At 42.5% G+C, this 7924-nt stretch overlaps 2 long non-coding RNA genes across 2 annotated transcripts in view; one reads left to right on the forward strand and one right to left on the reverse strand.

Annotated features, from left to right (window-relative positions):
* LOC147032572 (uncharacterized) overlaps positions 1-7924 on the reverse strand; it is a 68621-nt gene that overhangs the window by 39077 nt on the left and 21620 nt on the right. The window lies entirely within an intron of this gene.
* LOC147032573 (uncharacterized) overlaps positions 3981-7924 on the forward strand; it is a 40979-nt gene continuing 37035 nt past the window's right edge. The window contains exon 1 of the long non-coding RNA XR_015052114.1: positions 3981-4181. This is a non-coding gene — a long non-coding RNA (uncharacterized LOC147032573). The remainder of the gene's footprint in view (positions 4182-7924) is intronic.

Here is a 7924-nt window from a genome sequence, read left to right on the forward strand (position 1 = left end):
AGGCAAATTTGTTTTGTTTTTTCAATTTTGACTGTGAAGTTAATGCTGGGGAATACCCAGGCACGCTGTCCCAGTCGGTGGTCTACCATGTTTGTGTGCACAATGACGAAGTGTCATCCACATATCTGTTCCAGTCACGTGGGAGCCAATTCTCATGAGATTCAAATAACCTTTGTTTGAGTTCCTCCATCACCAAATTAGCCACAACAGCAGAAACCGGTGAACCCATAGTTGTGCCAAATATTTGTCGGTTGTGTGCACCATCATAGATGAAGGTCGTGCTGTTCAGATATATCTCCCACGAGCTCGCAGTGTCTTCAACCCGTTAGTTTTCCGTTTTGACAAGCCATTTTCCAATCGTTTGAATGCTTCAACCGGTCGAGTGTGACACTCACCTCTAGATCGACTGGGATGTTGGTGAAAAGGGAAACCACATCAAAAGATACCATTGTCTCATCATCTAGGATTCTAACCTCTCCTATCCTTTGGACAAATTAAACTCTATTCTTAACCGTTTTATCAGTCTTTCCTACCAGTCTGCCAATGATACGTGCTAGAAAGCCCGACAATCGTTAAGATGGTCCCTTGATGAAGGACACGATGGGTCTCAGAGGGACATTGTCTTTGTGGATCTTGGGAAGACCATGCAGTCTAGGTGCTGAACCATTGATGCAGTAAAGCCAGAAAAGTGTTCACTGGTCCAATTCGGACATATGTGACATTTTGGGCGTCTCCGGGAGGTGTATTTTGAATATGACGGTTCGGTGATTGCCAATTGCGTGCCAAGGACACGGTTTCTTATCAACCGTCTCGTTGGAGTGCTTGCTTGATTGCTTAAGCCACTTGGTGAGTGCTCTCCAAGCTGCTTGATTATTCATTTCGGGAAAAAGTAACCGTGCTTTCAATCTCATATCAATTTCAATCTCACATCGGACGTTTCCGCCTTCGTTGAGTCCCACGGTGGGTTCCTCGGGAGGTGTCTAATCCACTGAAAATGTGCAATTTTATTTTTACAGGACATCGCTTTGTTTAACCTTTTTGTGCCATCTATTGTTATCCACCTCTCACTTTTACATCGAAACATGAAAAACCAATAAGGCCCATCCTACCAGGTGTTCGCCATGTTTGTTCTGGCTGTGAAGGCATAGAGTACAGATTGACATTTTGTGTTCTGTGGCTTGATACATTTTTAAATTGAATTTCGCTAATTACCCACTTTTAATCCTCTTTCAAAGAATGCTGTTTCAAGGTAAATCTTTGTGTTTGTCTTTTTTACTTACTTGATGCATGTGTACATTTGCGTGTGTGTGTGTGTGTGTGTGTGTGTGTGTGTGTGTGTGTGTGTGTGTGTGTGTGTGTGTGTGTGTGTGTGTGTGTGTGTGTGTGTGTGATTGATTAGTATCTACTATATACTAATGTGGAATGTGGAATGGAGTCCTCCCAGGGTGCACTCAAAGCATTCACCTTCATTTCAGTAAGGGGTCACGATTCATGGACCAAGCTGTGAAGTTTTCTGTTCTCTAAGTTTTGTGCCGAGGGCTCTCTTCAGGATGGTCTCTGAGCTCCGAAAACGTTCCAACTGTAGCTTATTTATAGTAATATGCCCAGGGATGGTTTTTAATATCTCTGTGATGTTCTTTGTCATCATTCCCGTAGCTCCAACGATCACTGATACAACTTTGGCATTCTTCAGCTTCCAGGATCTTCTCACTTCATTCTTGAGGTCTTGGTGTTTGGTCATTTTCTTGATTTCTGCATCATTTGGTCCAAAATCATCGGTATTAACACCTCAATAAGCAATATGCCTTCTTCTCTCCTTTTTTTGTTCCGAAGTTTGATATCTGGTCGCAACGCTTTGTTTTCGATGTGCACGCTCGATGGGATCATGAGGTCGCATGTGAGCGATAGGTACTTCCATGTTTTCAGTGATTGCTTGTGGTTCATGTTCCCACTAATTTTCTGGAACTGGGAGATCAAAGTTTTTGCAGATGTGCTGGTGGATTACTTTACAAATTCTGTTGTGTCATTGTGTGTACAGCTGTTCTGACACTCGTTTTTTTTGTGTTCAGTCATTAAGCATAACATATCACTTATTCTCTTTGCCAACACCACCTCCATCCATCCATCCATTGAGACCATACTCTTGTGCAGAGCATTGGTGCTGCCGAAGTAGACCCCTTGTCTCTGGAGCATAATCCTGGATGGGTTTCCAAGCTGGCACTCATTTTGCCGTCCTCGGAAGGATGACAGGCAGAGTCAACCACACCTGTTATTAATTCAACAGAAAAATGGGATTTGAACTCAGGATCATAGGATCCCAAGCCCACCACCCTCATCATTATGCCAACACCAAGCATGCCACCTCCACTGCACACCTATCTCTTTTCATTTTTTTTCTCCACCCCCCCCTCACTCCTCTCTCTCTCTCTCTCCCTTTATGTACCCCCCCCCCCTCACTCCTCCCTCCAAGTAAAATGCAGCACTCTTCTCCCACACCTCTGTCGCCCTATTTGTCTGTTTCTGTCTCTCTCGTTTCATGAGGCATCACTCTCACCACCTCCACCTTCCTTCCTTGCTCTTCTCCCCTTCCTATCTTCCCCCTTCTTCACCCACTCCTCGCTTTCCCTCCTCTCTCTCTCTCCCTCCCTCTCTCTCTCTCTCCACCCCCTCCCCTTCATACTCTTGTCAGTGAAGCGATGGGTTGTATTTGCTGGTATCATTATAAATGCCAGTGTGTGTGTGTGTGTGTGTGTGTGTGTGTGTGTGTGTGTGTGTGTGTGTGTGTGTGTGTGTGTGTGTGTGTGTGTGTGTGTGTGTGAGTGTCTCCTCCATAACTCCGAAACCATTAAACCCTGTAGCCTGAAACTTTGCATGCATGCTAAGGGGACTCCAAGTAAGTGCATTAGTGAAAATTGGGTGTTAGGGTTAATTAAACGACCCCTTTTGAAGATAATTTATGGCCTTATTTAATTATATCCTTTATCAGGCGCATCCTCAGACACATTGCTGATGCATTAAGGTATGCTCAGTTACCTCACTGTGGACTTGATTCACAATTTTGTTTCACTTGCTCAGCAATGCCTCGAGTTGCAACAGGCCGAAATAGTTTATTAACGATAAAGCCCTCAAAATGTTTTTTTTTTTTCACTTTCCTCACTCATATCATGGAATGCTTGATCTTCATAGGTACGAAACGTGGCATACATCACTTTTGTAAGTGCTATAGTTTTCAAATTAGGAGCTTAGAGCAATTTCATGCATTACATGATACAATTTTCCATGTTCTACTCTCACAGACTAATACAAATATATAATCAAAATATAATTTGAGTTTTGAGGATCGAATTACATGGACTAAATAATTGTTGAAATCTGGAGTGAAATCTGAAAATGTTAAGAAATCTGTGATGTTTATTTGATTTTTGTGGGTTATGTCCCATTCCCAATCAGCTTGCTATCACTTGCCAAGCCAGCCGTTCCTTATTGACTGCTTTGTTGGAGTGCTTGCTTGAGTGCTTAAGCCATTTGACGAGCACCCAATAGTAGATCGCGGTATTACGCACATAGTTCGTGTCCGGATCTGGAGGTCAGTTTGTCTAAGCATGAAGAGGTACCCATTTTATTTTAACCTCAAATGTTCTTTTTTCAATAGAATTTTTGAAGGAAGCTATTGGCCGAAGGAAGCTGGCTGTGAAGCTGGTGAAACATCGCCTGAGACCGGGTCTGCTCTCGCTTATTGCTCAAATTAGCAGAGACAATCTAGTTTTACTTTTGGGTGGAAGCGACTGCTTCTTCTTCTTTAAAAATGTGTCATCCCAACCACCCCGATCTTATTCAAATATATATATTTATTTATATATATATATATATATATTTATATTTATTTCTATTAATTTATACACACACACGTACATACATAAGATATGAGGTGGGGAGGGTCAAAGTTTCTGCCATAATTGCATACCTAATAAAGAGATTTCTCCAAAACTAAACCAATACCCAAAAGATTCTCATATTGTTTGAAGCACCATCAGTTATGCATCCACTTAACGTCTTATTTTCAGGGTAATGAAGATGCGCCATTGCCAGCAGTGATGCTTTTAAGCAAACATGATGGAGAGGTCAGGTGGCGTGGTGTTCGATCTTAGACGAAGGACTTGCACGCATGGGTGATGCTGCAGGTAAAACATATGCGGTGCCCCCTGAAGTGTCCTCTACTTTGTTGCTTCACATTTGCAATAGACAAATGATGCCATATTGTCTCAGGATAAATGAGCACTCATACGTCACAATCATTACACAAGTGTTTGCACATCATAAGTTATCGTAATTTTTCGCCAACTGAACACATGTAACAAATTCCTTGCAAAGATTTGTTGCATCTCCACCAAATGTCCTAACTTAATAACAAAGAGTCAAGGCCGTGGATATCATTGGCCATCGCATATAAGGGCATTGAGTACTTATTGGTGGAATGCTTTGTGACCTGGAGTACTGTCACTGCAAGGAGTAACCTCGAATACATCTACTGAGGGCAATCTTTAGACCAATACCACCTGTTCTCTGTTTATAAAACTGTCGACGAGCTTGATCTTGCATTATGAGTGCCATAATCTCATGCGGCTGGGATCCCATGACAGATTTAAATCACATAAAGTCATAGTGTGTTGATTGATGTGTTGCCTATTCATGTCCTTGTATTTCATCCAAAAGTGAACTGATTTCTCTAAAATCTGACATGCATGCACATGATGTTATTTGATGGAAGATGTTCCATGTGCAATAGCTCGATCGAGATTGCAGTAAAAATGAGCTTCCTCAACTTCTGCATCAAGTACTTTCAAGGTGATGATATACTCCCTTGGGAGGCGGTGTGTTGAGAAGGGGAGACATCGATTTTTAAAAACCATAATCCACCGGAAAGCTCACAACATGGTAACGGGAAACTCCATTTGAAGGGAGAGCGACCCAGAGCAGTTCCGGCACCAGGAGAATCGACTCTGCCTCGAGTCCCTGGTGCCCGCATATGAGGAAACGTTACTAAGAGCAAGTGGTGCTATCTGAGCTCCCAGTGAGTAACTGTCTGCATCGCATGACAGGTGTGATAAAAGTATGAAAAAAAAAACTGGGAGAAAATCTCAGCCGCTCGGATGTGCGAGGCACCTGTACATAAAACTCAGGACGGTTTAATGTGCATCGTAAAGCAATGGGCCGCACATCGCCAGAGTAGAGCTGTACGTGCGAACGGTGTCACACCATGGGACTCCATGAGACTCGTTCTATCCTGGGTCCAAAAAATATGCGTCAGAGTGTTGAGAAAAGTATTGTAAAGTGTGAATCCCTATACACCAGGACATTCCCTTATATATGGTTGGTAACTTGTCTTTTAGGGTCTTTAGGGAAAGAAAAGTTGTATCGAAAAATAACTTTTATAGCAACGGGATGAGATCTAATTAAAACCACAAGCGTCAGCAGGGATTGCTGCATCACTTTGGATGTCATCCTTCTATGGAAGACAGGAAGCTGCATGGCTGATTCATTTGCAGTATGGATGTTTACAAACATGTGTTTTTAGCAAAGATATAGGGCATTTTAACAACAATCTAGAGCTCGTGAAGGAAGTTTTTCATACATTGCACACATTATGAGGACATTATGAGATATCTGTGTGCTTGTGCATGAATTACAAGGACAGTGGCAGACAATGGATGAATTTTTAATATGGATTTTAACATGGCATCTCAGCATCATGAGTTATGTGCTCAGCTTGGTACACCAACCTGATAAAACTGACTGCAACATATCCAAAACGGTCGACCTGCTTGGTCTTTTTTGTGAGTCTTCAAGCTTATCTGGTAAGGTAGCATTCGTTCTCTCGTCAGAGAAGTAGATATTTGTCTCGGCAGTTTTCTGGAAATAAGTAAGCTGGGTGGTTTGCCATTATCTTCCCCATGGAAGTCCAGAGCAGAACTTTGCAACCTGGCTAGAGTAGCAGCTTACATTGATGTACTGTTATCATAGTAGAGTGCAGAATCAAGAGTAAATTGTATGATCAAGAGTAGAGTGTGAAATCTGTTGGAGAGTATAGGTTCTAGAGCAATGTGTAGGATCTAGAGTGAAGTGTGAGATCTAAAGTAGAATGTACGATCAAGAGTGGAGTGTGCAATCTGTAGGAGAGTATCGGTTCTAGAGCAATGTGTAGGATTTAGAGTGAAGTGTGAGATCTAACGTAGAATGTATGATCAAGAGTAGAGTGTGAAATCTGTAGGAGAGTATAGGTTATAGAGCAATGTGTAGGATCTAGAGTGAAGTGTGAGATCTAAAGTAGAATGTACGATCAAGAGTAAAGTGTAGGATCTCGAGAAGAGTGTGTGATTTAGAGTCGAGTATGGGATGTAGAGTGAAAAATAGAGTTTGTGTTATTTTTGGGGTGGGGTTAGGGGATATTGATGGAGTGTTGGACAACATTTTGTTTGGTTGTGGGCTAGGACATTGGTGGTGGTGCAGGTGGGGGGGGCAACAATGTTGGGAGAATCTACTCTGAACCTATGAAGAGAAGGAATAAATTTTGGGGGGAGCATTTTCAGGATTTGGGATGTGGGGTAATTTTTCTCAGTGATTCCGCCAAGGGTGGGAGTCGGTGAAGATTTCTATAATAGAACGATGGATGTGAACCAGTACTTATACTAACTTACTTGGAGGTGTGGTGTAGGAAGGGGGGGGGGGTTGGGTTTGCTATAAAGCGGGGATCCCTGGATGGTCATAGTGAGTGTATGCGGTCGGCTGGAAGTGTGCTTAATACGAGGTTGGGGGTAGTGGGGGGGGGGCAGCGAGAATCATGGCGGTATTTAACAATGAAATTGGGAATTTGTTTATTATAGAAACTGAGGATGAGTTTGGAGGGTTGGGGCAATAGGGGATGGTAATGGAAGGTGAGAAAGGTTGTGTAGGTGTTGTACACAAATGCCAGTAGCTTGAATGGAAAGATGGAAGAGCTGGAAGCTCAGATGGATTGCGAGGGGTATGACATCGTTGCTGTAAGTGAGACGTGGTTTAGTGAGCAATCTAACTGGAGGACGGGAATTCAAGGCTGCAGGGTTTATGTGTGTGATAGAAAAGAGAAAAGGGAGGAGGTGTGGCAAATTGAGTGAAAGACCATATTGTATCGAGAGAAAGGTATGACTTAAAGGAGGGAATTGATGGAGAGTTTTCTGTGTGGAAAGAGATTAGAGATTGTAAGAATAGTTAGATTCTTGTATGATGCTTTTATATGGCTTCTGGTATGAGGGAAGGACAGGAATGATGGATAGGAGAAGAATTCAGAAAGGCATGTGATGAGGGAAAAGTATTTATCATGGGGGCTTTTAACATACCTGGGATGGATTGGGTCCAGGAACAGGGAAAGGGCAGGGTCGATTAAAATTATTTAGATCTAGTCCAGGATTGCTTTTTAATCCAATTTGTACAAAAGCCCATGAGGAGGAATGCTGTGTTGGACCTCGTTTTGACCAATGATCCCAATATGGTGGAGGATGTGGAGGTCAGAGAGCATTTGAGGTCCAGTGACCACAACTCTACACACAACTCTACTGTTGAGATGTGAATATCAGGAGAGTGGTGTAAGGCTGTTGCATTTTGGAAAGGCAAACCATGATGGAATGAGAAGTGAGTTGGGAGCTTTATATTGAGCAAAGTTAATGAGTGAGCAGTCCACATTGGAGAAATTGGCAATCTTCAAGAAGCAAATGTGTACGGTACAGAGTAGATCTATTCAAGTGAGGCGTAAAGGTAGATGCAGAAGGAGACTGGAACGGTTCAGCAGGGACGCACGCAATGTAAATAAGGATAAGCAGAAGGAAGATGAAAAGTATAAAATAACAGCACAAGAGTCTGACTCATATATGTATAGGAGGAAACGGGAGCA

The sequence above is a fragment of the Eptatretus burgeri genome, chromosome 2 (genome assembly GCF_056783735.1).
Source record: "Eptatretus burgeri isolate ZD-2024b chromosome 2, Ebu_testis_v1, whole genome shotgun sequence".
Taxonomy (NCBI): Eukaryota; Metazoa; Chordata; class Myxini; order Myxiniformes; family Myxinidae; genus Eptatretus; species Eptatretus burgeri.